The sequence below is a fragment of the Podarcis muralis genome, chromosome 3 (assembly GCF_964188315.1).
Source record: "Podarcis muralis chromosome 3, rPodMur119.hap1.1, whole genome shotgun sequence".
In the NCBI taxonomy this organism is placed as follows: Eukaryota; Metazoa; Chordata; class Lepidosauria; order Squamata; family Lacertidae; genus Podarcis; species Podarcis muralis.
The window spans coordinates 47,011,865-47,026,501 of NC_135657.1; the positions used below are offsets into that span (position 1 = coordinate 47,011,865).

Consider the following 14,637-nt stretch of genomic DNA (forward strand, 5'->3'; position numbering starts at 1 on the left):
AAATGCAAAATTCAGAGAAGTGCACATTTCAAAGGAGCATGACATTTCAGTTTGCATATAGAAAAGAATGAACTGATTGAATGTTTTCTCCCTTCCCTGGGGCTTGCTTCTAATTGTAAGTTAGAAGCAAGCCCCAAGTCAAGGCAAAAGTCAGGACAAGACAACAACGTCTGAATGCATGGAGTGTGAAATGTCAAAGGAAAAACACCTTTTTTTTAGTGAACCAACCAGCTTGCTACCATGGCCAAGGGTGTTATAACAGGCAAAAGTCAGATTGCATTTGGAGGCTTGACACATTCAGCAGGCCAGCCAAGCTGCCAAGCTAAACTGTCATTTCTACTGCTTATCTAAGATCAGCTGCAGAGATCTGATGGAGGGGTGTAGTCTTAAAGTAAGGAAGCCAATGGAAGGAATGTGAAATGGAGTGTAAGCCCCTCACTGGCTACTTATGACACACAGACCTGTGTGCAAAGATGTAATTTTAAATATAATCCCTTATTTCCCCCCACCCCCCTGTCTTATTTCTATTTCAGGAAATTTCATACATTTAGCTCCAGCTTAAGGTGCGGTTGAAAGATAACAAAATTATAATGCAGCATGGCCTGGACTAACAGGATGAAGCAGCAAATGGAGGTACAGAACCCAACATTGCTTCAAATACACTTCCTATTCTCAACAATGAACAGTTTTAATAGCTTCCCATTAAAAGCACTAAGAAACCCACCAACCAAGAGAAATTTAAAATAGTGTTTGTGTATCATCTATCATCTATCTATCATCTATCTATCATCTATCTATCATCTATCTATCATCTATCTATCATCTATCTATTTACGGTGGTGCCTCGCAAGACGAAATTAATCCGTTCCGCGAGTCTCTTCGTCTTGCGGTTTTTTCGTCTTGCGAAGCACAGCTATTAGCAGCTTAGCAGCTTAGCGGCTATTAACGGCTTAGCGGCTTTAAAAAAAAGGAAACAAACCCGCAAGAACTCGCAAGACGTTTCGTCTTGCGAAGCAAGCCCATAGGGAAATTCGTCTTGCAGAACGACTCAAAAAACGGAAAACCCTTTCGTCTAGCGAGTTTTTCATCTTGCAAGGCATTCGTCTTGCGGGGCACCACTGTATCTATCATCTATCTATCTATCTATCTACCTACCTATCACCTATCATCTATGTATGTCAGGCCTAGGCTATTAAAAGTATTAACATATTTAATAAAGCTCAGTTACATTGACAAACTCAGTTACATTGTCCTTCAATAAAAGGACATCTTGAATTGGAATCTCTTTGTGCAAAGCACTCTCCTTTCCTAGGACTCAAAGGAGGTGCAAGAGAAGACACGCCCCCTCTTCTCCTTGGCCACCAAACCCTTGTTGTGTGGAGGGCCTTCCAAAATGTTCTCTTTGAAGACCTCTTGCAACTCTTTTTGAGAATGAATGACAGAAATAATGGCTCTGGCAGTACCACTGCCCTGCAGTTCTTTGGGAGCGATGTCCTTGTCCAAACCTACCTTCTAGTTGCCAGTTCAATGTTAATTTCCATGCACCGGGACCAAAGGTTGAAGGAACAGATGCAGTGGCCAGCTCCTTCCCTGTTATCATCCTGCTGCCATTGATGCTCCCTGTAATCACTTCATTGTGAAGTTGCATTTTCTTTAAAGCCAAACAATGAATAATGGATGCAAAACTAAGTGGCATTGCGAGTTCATTAGTATGCATATTGTTTGGAATTTGTTTCAGTGGGTGCTCCAAAGCCCCTCTCTCCTCTTTTGTGTTCCTGGCTGCCTTTGCTTCAGGCTCTGCTAATGTTCATTCTCTATTCATTGATTCGTGTCTGAGGTTTTACCTGCATTGTAGGTTATTGTTGTTGTTTGTCGAGGTCTGGCTTAATTTCCTATAGAGAACATTTTCTTTTGCCTCTTGGGGGTGTTTCCCCCCCCCCCTTTTCTTAATATCCTCTTGGAGCGCATTAAAGCTATCCCGCTGGTGCCGTATAATTTGTTTTTCCAGAAAGAAGAAGGAAAAGAAAGAGCTTACCATGTAGGGCTGAAAACTATTTTTTTTGCTTTCATTTTGTATTTTCAAATAATTCTGCTGGCATCTAGAATATAACACCCTTTTTATTTAGTGCCATGCCTACCTGTGAATTTGCCTGGCCCATAACCATGTGTACACACACACACACACACACACACACACACACCTTGCAGGTTCTCTCCCTGTCCCTTAGGTACCACTGAGTTCGACATGAATAGTTGAAGTTCAGGGTTTTATTCCTTTTGGAAGAAGAGGAGGAAGCTATCTTTCATGGCCAGCCATATCTGCTTATGTGGTATGCATATTTAATTTGCCTGTATCACCTTCCTCAGAAGAAAAGCTATTATTCTCCAGCAGATTTATAGCAGACAAAACATTTCTAATACTGGCCCTATTTTTATCTCTTATAATGTCTGTCTTCAATGCGCGTGCACACACACACACCTTACTGGTAAAAAGTGTATCATTAGACCTTGCCTCTGGCCATCATTACCGGGGAACAGATGAAATGGGATGGATCTTACAGAAAGTACGGCTGACTACAACTTTTTTTCTCCTCCGCATGCCCTGCTTCCCCCAACCCCAGCACTCTTCCGCTACAGATTACCCTTAGCTGTCATTGAGCTACTAATTGCAAAGGGCTTCTGTTATCTGTATTTCAGTCATAACATCAATCTTTTGCAGTTTGCCTTCCATAGAAAGTGGCAGCTCAAGAAGATCATGGTGTACCAGCCTCTCACATGTCTACATTTTTAGAGCCCTTGCTAATTCCCTGTATTTTGAGATAGATCGTTGTAGTAGCTGTGGTTATTTTAGTTCATTATACAGGATGGAGTTTTTCTTTCCGAGTTCATGGAGGATGATCCACGTCATGTGGGGGGGGGGGGAGAATGTGTGGTTCCTGCTTCAGGCAGAGATGAGCTAGATATATAAGCTACAATTCAATCATCCAGTGGGTTAGGGTGGTCTGAAGGTCAACTTGATGCCCAAGACTGGATTGCTGTGCATACCTGTACACACAAATCTTAGACTGCAGCCATGTTGTCTATAAGGACGGTTGGGCAAATGTGTCAATTCCAATTTCTTTCAGTTCCTCATTTTCCCGGTCTTAAATTTGGTTCTCCATATTTTCACACCGGTTTGTGATTTATTTATTTATTGAAGTTCAGTGCAAATTTCTCCTTATATACACATTTTTCTATAAAAATTTTCCTAGCGTACTCATTTTTGAAAAGCAATTTCACCTGACATAATGCATTTTTTAAATGTTATTTTCACTAATCTATGCATTCACAGGCACACTTTACCCTAGTGGATGCATTTTTTTTTACAGATTCCTTGGCTAGAAAACTCCATTGCAAAATTCAGATTTCAAAGGATGGCTGTGTTTCAGATCGCATATTAGGTAAGTTCACCTTTAAATGCAAACTGGGTTGACTGCCTCTCCCATCCCTAGCTACAAATCAATCAGCCAGGTATCCAGCAGTCAACATCCCCAGAGTTTGGTTGCCACCTACACCTGCATGCACAGATCCTAGACTCCAGCTACCTGCCACTCGATGAACCCCAGCTGTTCTCCATACATACCAAGAGGTGTTCTGCTGCCCGTTTAACAGGGAACGTTACCACTCTGAGGCCCTTAAAGCATCTATAGAAGTGCCTGGGGAGGCAGGTAAAAGTAGCATGCTGATTTAAAGCAAAGTCAAATTGAAAACTAAATAGAGCACAGATATGGGCTACAGTGACCCAGTCCACCTTTGGCTGTGTCTTAACCTGACAAGCAAGGCTGCAGATTATCTAGATGAAAATGTATGTGATCCACCCACAGTTCTACAGTTGCGCACCCTCTAATTGTTCATTTTGGGCACCTTCTTGTTAGGACCAGAGCCTATTTGAGCTCTGCATGTTCATTAGGACAGCCCAGCCGAATAATGTGAAAATGCTTCTTCTGAACTGTGCCTAATACTGTCGTAAACGCTGCCAAGCTGTTCTAAGTGATTTTCCAGTTAAGTTACTCCCTTCCATTCCCCAGTAACAAACATACACACATGCACAAGCACCAAATTATCCCTCAGCCTCTCAATCTGTTTGATTGTTGTCTTTGTTCGGGGGAAGCATTTAAGAAAATAAATGTCGACATTGAGCTCCTGCTGCAATTAAAGTGCTGGAACTTGGCTCCTGCGAGCTCCGCTCTATTATGAAGCCTTGTCCATTGATTCTTAAATTGTACACTAATGAACCCATCAATTCATCACAGCATTTCTATTACCCGACTGCTGTTGTGGGATCCAGCGCGGCTGTGTCTGGAGGGATCAGGAGAGTCTGTTGCTGCTGGTCCTACCAGTGAAGCCATCAATGTCTCCATATTGTTCAGAATCATGACTCCCGGGGCATAATATGCATCTTGCTCCCCTTTAATACTTTTCAATGCATTTGGGGATCGGATTGGGGCCGGGGGGGGAGATATCCTTCATTGGCACATCGTGGTCAAAACCAGGGGTCCTATTTATTAAAAAGGATTAAATTCTATAGAAAAATTTACTTTTAATTCATGTGCATTATTCAATGCATCTTACAATAGTTAAAACTGCAATATCAAAATAAAACAGCAATATTGAATTGAACATAGCAGAGGCAAGTGTAGCAAATGAAACGTAGCCTTCAGATAAGTTATTATCATCCTGGCAAGGCAAAAGGATGGTGAAATTAAGTTTAAAGTGTTCAGTAGGCAACCAGTGTTGGGGCCACCTAAGTTTAATGGTTCTATAGTATTGGCGCTGCCACTAAAAAGGCCCTATCTCTTATCTCAGTCAACTATACTTCCACTGTAGGTAGTACAAAGAATCACTTGATTTTATGAGTAGATAGGCTTGAACCAGCCTAGAAAGATAAAAATGATTAGTATTTTACTTTAACACTGTGGATGTGCAAAACACACCTAAGGCTAAATGCCACTAGACTTACTATTTATTATTCATAAGATAAGATAAGACACCCCCCCCCAAGGGACACGGGTGGTGCTGTGGGTTAAACCACAGAGCCTAGGACTTGCCAATCAGAAGGTCGCGGTTTGAATCCCCGCTACAGGGTGAGCTCCCGTTGCTCGGTACCTGCTCCTGCCAACCTAGCAGTTCGAAAGCACGTCAAAGTGCAAGTATATAAATAGGTACCACTCTGTCAGGAAGGTAAACGGTGTTTCTGTGCACTGCTCTGGTTCGCCAGAAGTGGCTTGGTCATGCTGGCCACATGACCCGGAAGCTGTACGCCGGCTCCCTAGGCCAATACAGTGAGATGAGCGCCGCAACCCCAAAGTTGTCCATGACTGGACCTAATGGTCAGGGGTCCCTTTACCTTTACTTTTAAGACCCCCCCCCCAAGCTGCTATCTCCTCTACAATCTGTGGGGCTTTCTTCTGGTTTTTTTAAAAAATGGTTAGAATCAGTGCTCTAAAAAAATGTTAAGGGGTACTTCCATTTTGACTCAAGAAAATCACCATTTTATAGTTCAAATTGGGAAAAATAAATACTGTCCCTCAATGAGGCTAAACTTTCATCAGTAAAATACCACACATCCACATTCCACACTCCTTCACACATTAAACGCTCGCTTCCATCTGAGACTTAGGGGACACCGTGACAGTAAATAAAGCCGTCATCAGGGGTAGCAACAGAACTGACGATGCACTGTGCTAGAGAAGAAGCTATTTTCTAAAAAAAAAAATTCGTTTCTTCTCCCATTAGATTCACGAAATGTTTAGGGGTGTGCGTACCCCTGCGTCTCTCCAGAAAAACGCACTGGTTAGAATCATTAAGTTTATTGGGGTGTATATAAAAAATCAGGCCTGACTGAACACTTAAAGGGTCTGAAAGGACTTTGTGTTTCCCATGAAACTAAGAGCACTGCTCAGGAATTCCTAATAAGGAGGAAGCCCCTTGTTCCAGGAAAATATTGTGCAATTTCCCATTGCTGATATCACTGCAGTCCACCTGCCTTGGTCCCTGATCAGTTGCTTTCGTAACTCATGACGCTGTTCCCTTACAGTGAGGGTGAAAGGACTTAAGTGGAACCACAGAAGAAAAAGGCTGTCATTGGCAGCAGATTCTCTGGATATTTTAAGCAGTTTTAATAGCACAGGAGATTACTGAATATATGATGCTCTCTTACGCTGTGTCATAACGTTGGTCCATCAAGTCCAGGGCTTATCTGCTGTGTCTGGCAGTGGTCTTTGGAGTCTGAGGGAGATGTTTTTCCACTAGCTCTGATATTTGGGGTCCTTTTAGCAGGGTATACACGGCATGTAGGCTACCACAAAGCTATGATACAAATAACAAATATTTCCTACCTCCATCACTTCCCATGGTTCATGTCGGCTATCAATTTCAGGTATCATGATGGACATGCTAGGCAACCTGACTCTAAACAAATCCAAGATTTCATTAAGCATTAAGTCAGAGATTCCAAAATGTAGTGTAGTCTAGCGTAAAAGCAGCTGGCATTTTTACCTTCTGTGAAAGAGTGTGGTATCTAGATGCTGCTGGGTTTCAATTTGCAACAGTCCAAGTCAGCATTTATTTATTTATTAAATAAATTTATTAAATTTATTATTTATATATTTGTATACTACCCTTCACCAGAAGATCACAGGGTAGTTCACAACATCGGAACACAAAATGGGAACACAAAATACATGCTAAAACTAAACCAAATACAACCTAATAACCCCCTCCCCCAAACACATTTAAAAAGCCATAGAATGTTCAGTTGTCATGGGTGATAGGGTACATCACCTTGACTAACATTTCATCTGAGGTAGGAGAAGGCAGTCTGAATGCCCCTCTAGGCTCTGGACAAACAATGATTAAAAACTGTGAACATGAAATATATATTTCAGAACACACATATGCACTTATTTGATTCCATTTATGAAGCACTTCCAATAAGATAATCTCAAAGAGGTGTTTCACATTAAAACAAAAAACACACATCAACAATTAAAAACAATTCCATATGTAAACACAATTCCATATGTAGAAGTCATTCAGTATATACAAACAATCAGAAACAATGCTGTATATTAAAACGCTGTTTTATGTAAAAACATAGGATACAGCTCAATATCTAAATGCTTTATGCGAATTTTGCTCATTAAAAATAAGTGTGTTACCAAGGTGATTGGAAGAATACCCTTTTAACTCTGTGTGAGGCTGTTCCTTCTGTTTAATGGCTGTAGGCTGGAAGTTTTGTGATTTGTAGTTTACGTCAAAAAAAAGAAGAAGGGAAGAATATCAGTCAAGAGGTGATTTAGAGGTTATGATATGCCTGGGCCAAGACTGAATGACCTTGTTGTAACCTTTATCATTCTGTGAGTCTTTAAACTGCTGTGATGTGTATAAAATGACACCTTAGCTTAGTAGCAGTTTTCTGTGGATGACAGCACACCCTTCCCCCTGTCTGTCACACAATGCACTTGTTCACTGGCTGCAGGAATAGCGTAACATGGCACAGTGTCTGGTTGCTTAATCAGGGATGTTTCCTTTGGATTGAGTAACTGACTGAATAGACACCCAGTGGGGTGGAAAGTCAGCTACTTTGTGCAATAGGATATTGCATTATTACTATATGAGATCCACACAGTGAACAATTCTTGCAGGGAGGGGGGTGATGTGTAGGAGAACATCATGTTAAAGAGGAATTCAAGAGCTGTTAGTATCTTTGATCCCCACGTCCACTCTCATTTTCTCAAGCATGCCAAAAAGCTTCCTCCTAACTCAGAAGGTTTACACTGTTTACTATTCAGAAGGTTTACTACTGTTCCTTTGCTGCTGTTGCATCCTCCCCATGCTACAACATGATCAACCCCAGGCATCAATGCAATAGGAAGCAGACGCAATTTCATCCGTACCTTGGCACACAACACAAATTTCGGTGCCAGCAGTAATGGGGCTGGTGTTGCATTTAGCACATCTGCGTATAATGCATAAGACTTTAACTCTGCTGAATTGCTGCAGCCAGTGATTTCAACCTGCATGCATTGACAGTCATCCTGTCATAAACGTGGGCAGGGAGTGTGCCACCACGTGCGCTCAGATACCCCCCAGTGTTTTAAAAAATGGGGAATCAAGGGAAACAGACAGAGAGAGATACAGGCAGAAGAAAAAGGCTGGAATGGATCTCCAGCTTCTGCATTTTTTTAAAAAAAAGGTCCTCATGAAAATTTATCAACATTTTTGTACACTTTTGTATACACTTTTCCTTAATGTACACATTTTTGCAAAGCAATGGTTCCTAATATAATGCATTTTGGTATGTTATTTTCTCTAATGTACATGCTTTCATGTACACCTTACCCTAGTATATGCATTTCTGTGCACATTACATTGCAAAATTTGAGGAACTTTGAATTAAGAAGGACAACTGTGCTTTGGTTCACATATTGTTTCAGAAAGTGTGAGCTAGGTAAGTTTGAATTTGAACTGGATCATGTTTCTCCCCGTCTCTACCACTAAGCTACACAATTTAAACCTAAAAGCAGTGCATGGATCAGAAGGAGGAGAAGGAATAAGAAGTCACTTAAAATGCTACTACATCCTACAAAAACAATTTTCTATCCCTTTGGCCAGTGAGTTATCATAACAGCTTCTGCCACAATTAGATTATTTTGTACATTTATACATTTGCAGTCACAATATGGAGTAGATCCATATGTTCCCCAATGACAGGAATGGGTTGATCCTTGATCATCAGAAATTCAGCCCAGGATTTGGCAAATTTGATAAATCTATAGACTTACGCTGAACTGTTCATAAGCTTGGGATTTGCATGATTTTGTTAAGGCCAAAATCCTTAATACAATGAATGCCTAGCTTAATCCCTCCTATCCAAACCTCAGTGGCATACCAGCTGATTTTCTTGGTAAAAGTGCATATTTGCTTGTTTTAAAAAAGAATACGAAATATTTAATTTTATAATGTGACCAAAAAAATTGCTACTGAATACAGCCTCTGTTCCAGTAGGAGCTCAAGCTAGTACAAGTCAATCAAAAGGACTTACTGAATGCTGTTCAAGGACAGACTGAAAATTAAGTCACGTTTCCATTATTTGAGGTGCATCAAGCTGTGAAAATTGACAGAGAAAGGAGAGATTATATGCTGAACACTGGGAAAAAAGATTTTCTTACTACAACATTGTTATCCATATGGTAATTGAGTATCCACGCGTAAGCAAATAAAAGATTTCTGAATTAAAAGTCCCTGCTGAACTTTTATGTCCATTGAAAAGGCTTAAATTCTTTGCTGAAAATGAAGGAGTTTAGAAAAGCAATGGCTGGAGGTGAAAATATGCTTGAGGGAGTAACCTTAGATAAAGCTGGCTGTTTTTCTTCATACTATACTTATTTTTTATTGGAAATTTATAAAAGAAGAAGAAGAAGAAAGTGGCACAGCACAAAAGGGGGGGAAACAAAATTAAAACTGTTCTTTAAATATAAAAGTGAGACCATCAAATTAAAGGAGAGAGGAAATTGTATTGACTAAATACCTTAAACTAGGAGTTTAAGGAGTTCATGTTTTGTACTAGTGAACCTCCTCAGTTTAAGAAAGGAATTCTGAGCCTCCTTGAGGCTGAATTGTGCTTCACCAAAGCAGCTGGTCTGATAATGCTTTGCTTTACTCTTGCTATGCTATAAAGGCTGGGGAGGGGGCAGGAATGGGAAAAAGAGAAGAGAAGCAACATAGGCCCATGGCAGGCTTTGAGGAGCCAGGGAGAAGGACACAATAACAAGAAGTCAAAAATAGAAAATAGATTGGCTAATGCAGTGCTAGAGTTTTACATGCAGAAGATCCCAGTTTCAGTCCCCAACAGCTCCAGGTAGGATTGGAAATGTCCCCTTAGCCAGCATCATAGGACACACAAACTGAAGTCAAACCCAAGAGCCCTCTGACAGGTAACATCTCCAAGTGACCAGGGCTGCCAACAAGATGGGTCATTTCATTCTAGAAGAGTCTCCAAGTCCCTATTTCCAGGGACAGTCCCAGGTTTACAGAATTCATCTCGGTTTTTTATTTTATCTGCTTTTCCTTAGGATGTCCCTATTTTGATTGGAGAAATATTGGAGGGGCAAGCAACTGTACAGCCTTTAGAAGACATATGAAGTCAGCCCTGCATAGAGAAATTTTTAAATGTTTAAAACGGCCTCAGCCCAGTATACTTGAAAGAGCGTCTCCAGCCCCATCGTTCAGCCCGGACACTGAGGTCCTCCTCCGAGGATCTTCTGCTGGTTTCCTCACTGTGAGAAGTGAGGTTACAGGGAACCAGGCAGAGGGCCTTCTCAGTAGTGGCAGATCCAATAGCCTTTTGTGGAGCACAGCATCCCCTCTGCTCTCTGTGGAAAGCTATCCCCATGTTCCAGTTCCCCATTATTGCTCCATTTTTGCTGCTGTTACATTTCCATCAGCAGCTTCTGTTGTGAGTTTGCTCCACCTTCCTCGCAACACACTACAAACTGTCTCAAAACAGGCTGGAAGGGTGCCACGAGTCAGCTGAAGACAAAACATCAAGGTGAACTGGAAACCAATGAGGAAGAGGCCTTGCATAATGACAGACAAAGTGGAGCCACCCAGCTATCAAGGCATGCAAAGTTCTACAGTGTGCAACTTTTGCCACTCATCGGTGCAGTCACTCATCAGTGCTGTTCCCATGGACTGTAAATGTTGAGTTGGTGACAGACGGCAAAAGCAGAGGAGCCACAGTTAGTCATGCTCTAAGACAGGCAAAACATGTTTGCATAGGCTGCAGATCCCCTTTGCCCAAGGAGCATGTTTGCACCTGCACTCTGAGTCATCAACACCACCACTGTCATCTGCCACAGGAGCTTGGTCAATATTCATGGGAGATTTTATTAATGCCTTTTGCTGTCATGTGGGGCCATTCAGCAGTAATCTGACCAGGTTCCTACTTCATTCATTCATTCATTCATTCATTCATTCATTCAAGATCTTCTTGGTTCACAAAAAATGTGCATTATTCTCCCCCCCCCCCAAAAAAATAATAATTGTAAAGTCTTTTTTACATTTGATGTGAGACATTATACAGAGTAAGGTGGGGGAAGAAGGAGGAGAGAGAGAAGGGGGAGAGGGGATGCGGTGGTAATATTTAGTATGTTTGTGGGGTGTAATACCAGTGTCATTTGAGTAGGTTCCCTATTTGTTTATTTTGCATGAATCCATCAGTATTTATAACTACTAGTGTTTGGCACCATCCCAGAGTGAAAACTTTCACTTGCTTTATTAATTAGGAACACACAGTGCTTTTTTCGGGGGGGGGGGCCGCAGGGGGACGCATACCCCTAAGCATTTTGTGAATCTAAGCTTTGCCAACAAAGGTCTGTATATTTAAAGCCATGGTTTTCCCAGTAGTGATGTATGGAAGTGAGAGCTGGACCATAAAGAAGACTGATCGCCGAAGAATTGATGCTTTTGAATTATGGTGCTGGAGGAGACTCTTGAGAGTCCCATGGACTGCAAGAAGATCAAACCTCTCCATTCTTAAGGAAATCAGCCCTGAGTGCTCACTGGAAGGACAGATCCTGAAGCTGAGGCTCCAATTCTTTGGCCACCTCATGAGAAGAGAAGACTCCCTGGAAAAGACCCTGATGTTGGGAAAGATGGAGGGCACAAGGAGAAGGGGATGACAGAGGACAAGATGGTTGGATAGTGTTCTCGAAGCTACCAGCATGAGTCTGACCAAACTGCGGGAGGCAGTGGAAGACAGGAGTGCCTGGCATGCTCTGGTCCATGGGGTCACGAAGAGTCGGACACGACTAAACGACTAAGCAACAACAACAAGCTTGGCCTCATTGAGGGGCAGTATTTCAATATGAGTAGGAAAATGAGAGGACCCCTAAACATTTTTTTTTAAAAAAGCACTGGAAACACAAGAGTTAACCAGGAACATTGACACAGAAACAACACCCTTCACGGGAAAAATGATTTCTGTTGCTGCTCCTCAAAGTCATCATGAGCCAGTGAATGCACTTGGAATGAAGAGATGTAGGTTCAAATCCTTGTTCCACTGTAAACCTCTCACAGCCTAATTTACCACACAGTATGTATACAACACAGGAGATAATGGGATCACCGTGTGTGTGTGTGTGTCCATGCCCTTGCCTAGCGTCATAGCCAATCCTGCATTATTGACCAGATTGCTTGAAGGATCACCTTATCCTATATATATGCCCATTTTACCAATTCGTTCTGCATAATTGGCAATGTTACAGGTCCCACATAATACTTCCTGACATCAGGCAGGTTCACTCTCCTTATCAGCACCTCCCTTAAAAACAAACCCAAAAAACTTTTGTTTGGGCAAGCCTCTCTAGAAACATAGAAGTTAATGTGTTTTAATCTCTTTTCAGCCTGCTGTGATTTTAATTATCTTTTAGATGTTTTCAATTATTTGTCTTTAACTATTTCTGTTGGTAATCTTAATACTTCTTGTAAGCAGCTTAGAGATTTTTGAGCAGTAAATACATTTTGCTAAAACAAACAAACAAACAAACAAGTAAGTAAGTAAGTAAGTAAGTAAGTAAGTAAGTACGTCAGTTTCTGGGTGCTTCAGAGCCTTACTATGCTAGATATCTAAGAAGGCATTGCATCCATGGCTCTAGAGTTTTGCGCCGATTTTACACAGTGTGCAGCTTGCTCCCTCCAGGTCACCCTTCTTCTTATAACAGTTGCCTTGCTGCAGTATACTAAGGTTTCACGTTCTGGAAAAGCAGGTGCCGAGAAATTGCATCCGTCATCGTAAATTCTTGGAGAAACAACAGACTCCAGGTTATGGAAATAATCAGGTCGAAATATAACCCAGGAGAGCATTCGCATATACCTTCTGTTCACTAGCACTCCTTCTTTTCTGGTCTCTGTGTTACCTGACACCCAGCATCCTTGAGCACTTCTGCATGTTCCCCAGATGGTGCCAGGCACAGATAACATTCCATCACAAAGCACGGAGGAGGCTGCTTGGTGCTGAGGTGTTAGCCGCACGCAGCCTCAGGTGACAAGGCATCCAGAAGTGCCTGGTGTGAATTAACCTTCCAGGTTGGGGGTGGGGAGGCAGGCAATAAGCAGATTTGGCATGTGCAAATTGACTTCTAGTTTTGATACAACCCATCTGCAGATGAATCAATAAGCAGGTCAGGCAGGTGCTATTCCTCACATGTCACATCCATTCTCATAATCACAATCTGTCAGGCAAGGAACTTGACGCTCCTCTGTTTGTTTTTGAATTGCTCGAGTGCTATATTACATGCAAAGTCTGGGTGCAAATTCAGGCACGCTTTGCTCCATGGCCAGTGCACAACATATGGTTGTGTTGCTCAACCTTATTCGCTTTTATAAAACACCCTTTTGTGTGTGAATCTGTGTCCCCATGTCGAAAGAAGGGAGACATTTGACTATTATACAGTTGTCACAGTGGGACTGTGCATTCCCCTCCTCAGCCAGCAAAATAAATTATTACTTTTTGCAGCTAAAATGCTTAGCAGGTTATTGATTCATAATATACCATGTGCCTCTAAATAGTGAGATGAAGCCTTCCTTATGTGCTCAGAACTTCAAGCACATGCAGAGAGCCGTTCTAAACAAAATGTAACAATAATGGGGCACAACAGATGCCTCTGACTTTAAACTACACCACCCGGCTGTAGTGAGTCCCACCCTCCCCCAAGCTCCAGAAATAAATCCCAGCCTCTCCCAAGTGATTCTTTGAACTAAACAAATGGCCAGAAAAAATCTGGCACAGTGTCAGCTTCTCTTTTGGCCCACCATCGTAGTTTCTGCTGAGGCTGGAAATGCACAGGAGTGCTTCAGCGATGTGCAAGGCTACCCAGCTTTGGTTTCTTACCAGTGCCTTCACGCCCTGTTAAAAGGAGGAGAATTAAATGAGGTTTGTAAAGATGAGTACCGGACATGATTCACTTAACATGGAACACATGAACGACCTTTAAAGCCCTCAGCCGACTAGGACCACAATGTATTTTATGGGCCGTATCTCATATGCACCTAGACATTCACTCAGGTAATTTTGGGAGATTTACTGTATCTCACCCCCCACCACACACACAGTTGCCTTTGTTTTCAAAAATCTGTGAACGTGCCAAACAACATAAAATATTGGCAAATGCTAACTATGGAGTTCAATAGCTTTATTTATTTGCAAGATTTGATGAGTCTGGGGCTTTGGGACCATCCAGTGGAAACCAGTGGCATTGTGATATGGGTCCAAATTGCCCCAAAGGACTAGGTCTTCCCAGAGGGCCTAATGGACACTAGCATGGTGGGGTGGTGTCAGGCCTCTGAACTCCAGATAGCAGTGTTGCTGCAACTTACTGGGATGGGGAGGCTGTGGAGCAGGGTAAGGGCCCACAGCTCAGTTCACTGGCTGGCCAGGTGGGACTCGCTAGCTCTGAGAGGAGGGGTGTGATTTCTCAGCTGGAGTAGGCTGGGAACAGGTGAGGGTCACATGTCTCATCAAGCCCAGCTGCTGCAATTAGCATGCAAAGTACAAAAGGGAGGCAAAGCTGAGGGGCTGGGTCTGCTCAACTGCCC

The 14,637-nt window shown here is 42.2% G+C and overlaps 1 long non-coding RNA gene across 1 annotated transcript; it reads left to right on the plus strand.

Moving 5' to 3' along the window:
• The first annotated feature begins 205 nt into the window (after window positions 1-205).
• Window positions 206-11,033, plus strand: LOC114594392 (uncharacterized). The gene is made up of 3 exons (XR_013392061.1): window positions 206-633; window positions 3,369-3,440; window positions 10,116-11,033. It is a non-coding gene; the product is annotated as an uncharacterized LOC114594392 (long non-coding RNA).
• Window positions 11,034-14,637: the final 3,604 nt, after the last annotated feature.